General features: G+C 34.3%; 1 long non-coding RNA gene across 1 annotated transcript; it reads left to right on the forward strand.

Moving 5' to 3' along the window:
* The first annotated feature begins 783 nt into the window (after positions 1-783).
* LOC104099597 (uncharacterized) lies at positions 784-3,468 on the forward strand. Its single transcript, XR_687043.4, has 3 exons — positions 784-892; positions 967-1,027; positions 2,972-3,468. It is a non-coding gene; the product is annotated as an uncharacterized lncRNA (long non-coding RNA).
* Positions 3,469-7,746: the final 4,278 nt, after the last annotated feature.

The raw sequence follows: 7,746 nt of genomic DNA on the forward strand, positions 1-7,746 counted from the left end.
GAATATAAACGGAAATTTAATCCTAATAGCCGAATAAATAAGAAGTGCAAATTTAACAATTTCATCCCAAAACCCGATAGGAATAAGTCACAAGTTTCTAAGAATTTATTCTCTATATCTCTATTTATTAGAGTCTAAAGCAAATAAGGAAGACAACATAATAACATAGAAGGGGACTCCGGAATCTGCGAACGCTAGCAGATATACCTCGAAATCTCCTCGTACAGCTAATTCATTGATGTCTGGTCTGATAAGATGTACTTGGATCTGTACAAAAAGATGTGCAGAAGCGTAGTATGAGTACACCACAGCGATACCCAATAAGTGTCAAGCCTAACCTCGGTAGAGTATTGACGAGGTCAAGTCAGGTCCTACTGGAACTAATAAAAGACATGGTAAAATGTTTAACAATATAATAACAATAAATGATAATAAAAATGAATTAAGTAAATAGTATGTCACTATTAAATTACACAGAATAAGGCACTACTAGAAAAATATCAGTGACCGAATTTTCTGATTGAAAATGAAGCAGTCGCTAATGGGACTGTTTTTGCGACCGCCGTAGTCAAAAAACGATTGAATTTTTATTACTTATTTTTAAAAAAGAAAATCGACTATTATTCCGACAAAGGTAGTGGAAAAACAGCGCGCCAATCTCCCGCCTTCACTTTTGCTATACATTAAAAAGTCAAAAATATTAGTTGACCCACTAAGCGACCGTGTCGGTCGCAAAACTAAAATTAAAATGATAAAAGAATTTTAAGTGCGTTTGCGACTACGTAATCTTAATTTAATATTTCACGACAAAACCATATTTCCCCAATTTCCTGTATCTCTCTCTGCTCGACCACCTCTCTCTGCTAGATCGTTCTTCAATCTCTCGTCCCAGGTAAATCACTAATCACTCACTAAGTTTCTATTTCCCTTTTCATATCTCAAATCCATCTTCCGTTTTTCCATCAGTTGCAAATTTGGGGGTTTTTCTTTTGAGGTCGCAGAACCCAATTTCTTTACTGAATTCGAGGTATGTTTGATCCCTAAAATTCATTCAGAGTCGTATCCATATGATCAAAACCCACATGCTTCATTTATTTGTGGTTTTTCTTGTTTTGTTTGTTCCGTATTTTTGAGTTGTTAAGTTGCTGTGTATTTCTCCGTACTGTATTTCTGTTTCGCTTATATTTTGGTATCTTCTATTTGCTTTGATTTTCTATCTTCCAAATAAGAGGAGCTTTTTATAATAGTCAATATGTACGAATCATGTTACTGCTTTGATAGAAGGTGAGCTAATTTGGTTGGATACACATAGCGGTACAGTCCATATTGGGTGCTTATTCTCTTCCGATACTCTATTCAGATTTGCGATAAGCCTATTTCCACCATGTACACATTCTAATCAACCAGGTAGCATCTGCTTACAGTAGAATTAATGGATTTAACAGCTTCACTATCCGCTGCGTAGTAGAACTGCGGCACGATAAACATAATTAAGGCATAAATGGTTTCTTGTTACTCTAATTGGAGGATCCACACTAGCTGAGCCCTCAGGAGTACAATGTAAAAGACAGTCAGCTTCCATCACAGATAATAAGCAATTAAAAGGTTGGAAGGAAAAGGACCAGAAACATTACCAGTAAAGTAAAAGAAAAAGGTCATGAGATACAGATCTCCAAAATCTTGAATAGAGAAGGCCACAATATGTATAATAAAGAAGAAAAAAACCGAAGTTGTATAATTGTAACAAGGCAGATCCGCTAGAAATAAGATGGCATACTGTATACACAACGAAAAATAGTGGAGTACAGTGATTATCGAAAAACTACACCGGAACAGATAAACATATGAGTTTGTACTGGCTAGCGAATTTGTGGCTTATTCCAGTAGACTGGATTACAAGTAGTGCTCAAGATGGTCTAAAACTTTCAGCCTTCTCATATAGGTAGTTGTACTTTGCGATTATGGTCTTTGGTAGTTGTACCTATCTTTGGCTTAAAATTTATAATACAAAAAGAGAAAAGGGGAAAAGAGAGAATTGTATACCTGAAGTCATACTTTAAAAGAATGAAGCTCAAATGGAATTCATACTTTCTTGTGGAGAGCTCTTTCAACTTGAATCTGCTTAATTAGAATGTATTTGTGATTAGAATCTGCTTAATTAGAATGTATTTGTAACTATAATGTATTTGTGTAGATGGCTTGTGTTAAACGGTCATAATACTAATTAATATATATTGTTTTAAATATCTTGGATGTATTTTGTATAGATGGAGCTTGCACATCGTAGATGGATGTATAATCGGACTTATCCTAATCGTAGTGGGTTGAGGGAAGAATATTTAGAAGGGGTTGCTGAATTCATGGCTAAAACAAAAATACTTCATGAATTTCTCAGTGAAGGGGTGATTAGGTGTCCTTGTATGAAATGCAAGTGCAAAAGGTTATTACAACCAGATGTTAAAGTTCATCTTTATAAAAAGGGGTTTATGAAAAATTATTACGTGCGAAAACTTTATTATTTGTTTGAATTTTATGATAAAGTTTGCCTTGAAAGTTTGTTGTATGTTAAAACTTTCGTGTAAATTTGTGGATTAACATTGCTACATTATTGTTTTAGAAAAACTAGAAAGTTGTTTGTGCATTCTCATGGCTAGGGTATAGTATACGCTTCATGTGTGTCCAACTGGTATTATAAAGTGATGTGATGTCTCAGCAAATCTTGAAGTACGCTTTTTGATCGTTTAGCTTATGCTGATGTCTCAGCTTCATGCTGATTTCGTATGTTGGTAGTTAGATGAGATAATATGGTCAGGGAATTCAGAATAGATTATCCTTTTTGATCGTTTATCTTTTTACCTTTTTTGTTATTGTAGTCTTGTTTGAAGTTTTGACTATTCTGTCGTTATAAGCTTGTTGTTATTAGCTAATGTAGTGTCAACTGATCAGCAGAATATCCAACTTTTAATTTTAGGAAGCCTATCAGCAACGTTTTGAGGAACCCGATTCCGAGGATGGTAGCTCAACCCAAGTGTCACTCAATGATGTAGCTTCAATATGGGCGCAGGTGGTTGGTGGCGCAAAGAAAGGTAGAACCTACGGTCTTGGATCACAATATTCCGTAGGTCATTCTACGACATTGTTGTCTGGTGATGCGAATTATTCGCAAGATCACGAAGAGGTGGAAGCATTACGAAAAGAAGTTGAAGAGTTGAAGGAGGAACGGAAAGAAGATCGCACAAATTTTAACAAATTGCAGAGTCTAGTGGAGAAATTTATAAGCGGGCGTCCATTTGATCCTTTGAATTGCGAGGAGGGCGGGGATAATGAGTTTTAGTTTGTTATGGTTGGATGTTTAGACTTGGTAATATTTACACTTGACCATGATTGTAATGTTTTAGACTAGATTGAATGGTGCTAGAATGTTTAACTCTTTTTGGATGTTTTAGTTACAAATATTTATGTTTTGCATTTTATGGATTTGATTAGTTGAAATGGCGGATTGATTGGTTGGCATTGTGGAATAATTGGTTGGCATGGTGGATTAATTGGTTAGTTTCTGTATATTTGAATTGGCACGTGGTGCTGCTTTAAAAAAGTTGGAATCTGGCAAAAAATTTTCAGTTTTCCGACTAATTTCCGATCATAGTAGTCGCAAAATGCTTCAAAATATTCTAGATTCAGGAACATTTGCGACTACTGTCGTGGAAAAATTAAATATTAAAAAATATTAAATTAGGTTTGCGACCACAGTAGTTTGAAATATAAATAAATAAATAAAATAAAATAATATTATAATTATGTATACCGTTTGTGACCGAAGTAGTAGAAAAGTTAATATAAAATTAAAATTTAATTTAAATTGTTTGCGGCCGCATCTGTCAGAAAATTGACCATATTTATTAGTCGTTTTTCTATTTTGACTTTCTGATCGCTGTAGTTGCAAATTACGGACGGATGCGATCGCAAAATATTTCAGACCAACTATTTTGCGACTAGAACTTTTCGGTCCGAATGTAGTCAGAAATTAGCATTTTCTGACCACTTTCTAACTATTTTTGCAGTCGAAAAATAGCCATTTCTAGTAGTGAGGGCAAATAATACCCAACGGAAAGAAAACAGAAATTTACAACTTTAAGAAAATCACAAGAATAATCAAAGGCAAATGCAGCCATAAAGAAATATCAACAAGGGCACTCCCGAGGTACCGCCTCGTAGTCCCAAAATTATAAATAAATTCACGATATCTCATTTCCTTGTATTACCACAGGATTCTTCACATTTAATTTTAAAGAAAATATTTTTTCCGAAATAGCATTCCGCGTTTTAGCCACCCTTATCATAATGCACGACTTCTAGTAGTTCCCCTACTAGCCAGGCGTATCAAGCCACCCTTATCTCAATGCATGTGTTCCAACACCTATACCGTATACCACCGCATGCGTATCAATATCACAATACATCACAATTTGCACCTCAAGTGCTCAAATATTTTAATTTGCCAAAATAAATCAACAATAATATTTTCCACAATAGGTAACTCACGGCTCAATCACAATGAGTACATAATCTCATAAAATATTCAGGAATAAATAGCTCAGCTAAAATAATATTTCACACGTTGCCTCAATACCAATTTTAAAAATATCAAATACTTCGTATTAATAATATTTAGATTAAAGAAATTCAACCTTCAAATAATGCACATAATAAAAGAAACAAAGTTTCAACTAAACAGGTAAAACAATTAGTATGAAAAATGTCAGAAAAATTTAAGAATATAAAATAGATCAATGATGATGAATATAACATGATAAAATAATTTAATTAATATGCATCAGTCATCTACACAATTTAAAGACATAATCTTCCACATTTAGCTTGTGTACACACTCGTCACCTCGTGTACACGACTTTCAATATATTATAATTATCACATCAATACCAATCCTAGGGAGAATTTCCCTCACACAAGGTTAGACAAGTCACTTACCTCAAACCGCGCTCAATCAGTCAAGTAGTATGCCTTTTCCTCGATTTTCCGACTCTGATCGGCTCGAATCTAATCATAAATTCGATTCAATCAATAAAAATTATAGGAAATAATTCCATATTAAAATATAAATTTTCTAACAAAATTTGAAAGCCCATTCAACCACGAGTCTAACCATACAAACTTTACCAAAATTCGACCTCAACTCGACCTCCAAATCTTCAAATCTTATTTTCAAATTCCTAAGTTGAAATTCCCGATTTACAGCTCAAAAACATGTAATGTGGTCGGATTATTCGATGATAATTCAATATTATGGAGAAGAAATGATCACAAGTGACTTACCTCAAGTTTTCCCATGATTCTCACTAAAAATCGCCCCAAAAACTGTGCTTGAAAGTCCAAAAATGGCAAAACTCGGAACCCCTTCGAAATGTATACTGTCCAGGGGTTCTGCACCTGTGACTCACTTAGCCGCTTATGCGGTCTCGCAGGTGCGAGAAACCAACCGCTTCTGCGGTTTGCCAAAGCCTACACTACCTCCGCTTCTGCGAATTGCCAATGCCCACACTGCCTCCGCTTCTGCGAGCTAGAAGTCGCTTCTACGGGCTCGCATTTGTGAGGCTCGCTCTGCTTCTGCGAGAATTCGCTTATGTGCCCATCCGTTCGCATCTGCGATCACGCAGGTGCGAAAATTCTCTCGCACCTGTGACCACTGCCTCACAGCCCCCTGCTCGCACATACGAGCCCATTTCTGCAGATGCGATTGCAACAGATGACAACATGTTTTCAATTTTCCTCTAAATCCAAATTTAATTTGTTAACCATCCGAAACTCACTTGAGACCCTTGGGACTTCAACTAAATACACCAACAAGTTCTAAAACATCACATGAACTTAGTCGAGCCGTCAAATCACATAAAACAACGCTAAAACCATGAATCATACCCCAATTCAAGCTTAAGGAACTTAAGAACTTCTAATCTCTACATTCGATGTCGAAACCTATCAAATCAAGTTCGATTGACCTCAAATTTTGCACACAAGTCATAAATGACATAACGGGGCTATGAAAATTTTCAGAACTGGACCCCGATATCAAAAAGTCAACTCTCCGATCAAACTTTCCAAAAATTCAATTTTTGCCATTTCAAGCCTAATTCCACTACAAACTTCCAAATAATTATCCGGACACGCTGCTAATTCCAAAATTACCATACAGAGCTATTGGAATCATCAAAATTCCATTCCGGAGTCGTTTACATATAAGTCGACGTATGATCACTATGTTAACTTTAACTTTAAACCTTGAACTAAGTATTTCAATTCATTCCTAAAACCTCACCAGACCCAAACTAATCACCCCGGTAAGTCACATAACAATTGTGGAGCATAAATTGAGCAATAAATGGGAATAGGGTTACAACCTTTAAAACGACTGGTCGAATCGTTACAGAAGGTAAATTATAATATTCAATTATTTCGCCCAATTATATATTTGATCTACTATACAAGTAGGGTCATAATTTTTAATGCTTTTATTTATCTGAAGTAAATTATTTTCTTCTAACATGATTTTGTTTTATGTTGTACATCATTAATTGGCATCACATATGCTAAGATGATTGAATTTTGAGGCTACATTAAGAATTTTGTTTTATTGAATTTTTGTACTAAAACTATAATTGCAGTTAAATATTTTAAAATTGGAATGTACTAATTTAAATAAAAAATATTGAGAACAAATATTAAGCATTATAATTAACTAATTAGCAAAAAATTTAATTCAAGTATTTTTTTTAGTTTCATCTTATAAGTAAAATCATTTTTAAAACAACTCTTAGGATATATACTTTATTTCTAAAAGAATAATATTGCGATGAAAGAAATCATAATATAATATTAATATTTAAAATAGTTAAAAATGCAAAATCTAAGAAATACATAAATGGATTGCACGCGCATAAAGGGATGCTCTATGCAAACTTGGCCAAAAGGTGAATAATCACCATACTTAAATAAGAATAACAAATGAGGGGGACACTTTGTATATAAGATTGAAAACGAAGATTGATTATATAACAAATTTCTAAAAGATTCTATATTTATACTAAAACAAATAAAAATAGAATAAATTTAAGTTTAATAATGGAGATTTAGACGAATTGAATACTTTTACAACAATTATTATTTTCAAAAACTTATATTCTTTTTAACTATTATTTTATAACTCAAATTCAACTCGTAATTGTAACGATCCAGCCGATCGTTTCGATAGTTATAGCCCCGATTTCCCCATTTCTGTTTTTTTGTGCTTTACAACTGTATTATGTCTTACCGGGTTGATTGGTTCGGGTCCAGAGTGGTTTCAGAGTGAATTGAAATACTTAATCTCTTAATTGGAAGCTTAAGTTGGAAAAAGTCGATCGAATGTCGACTTATGTGTAAACGACATCGGATTTGAATTTTGATAGTTCTGTTAGCTCCGTTAGGTGATTTTGGACTTAGGAGCGCGTCCGGAATGTGATTTGGAGGTCTGTAGTAGAATTAGGCTTAAATTGGCGGAAGTTAAAATTTTGGTGATTTTGGCCGACAATGGAGATTTTGATATCGGGGTGGTATTGAATTTCCAGAAGTTGGAATATGTTCGTGGTGTATTTTTGACTTGTGTGTAAAACTTGAGGTCAATCAGATGTGGTTTGATAGGTTTCAGCGTCGTTTGTGGAATTTAAAAGTTTAGAAGTTCTTTAGGCTTG

The sequence above is a fragment of the Nicotiana tomentosiformis genome, chromosome 6 (assembly GCF_000390325.3).
Source record: "Nicotiana tomentosiformis chromosome 6, ASM39032v3, whole genome shotgun sequence".
NCBI classification, from domain to species: domain Eukaryota; kingdom Viridiplantae; phylum Streptophyta; class Magnoliopsida; order Solanales; family Solanaceae; genus Nicotiana; species Nicotiana tomentosiformis.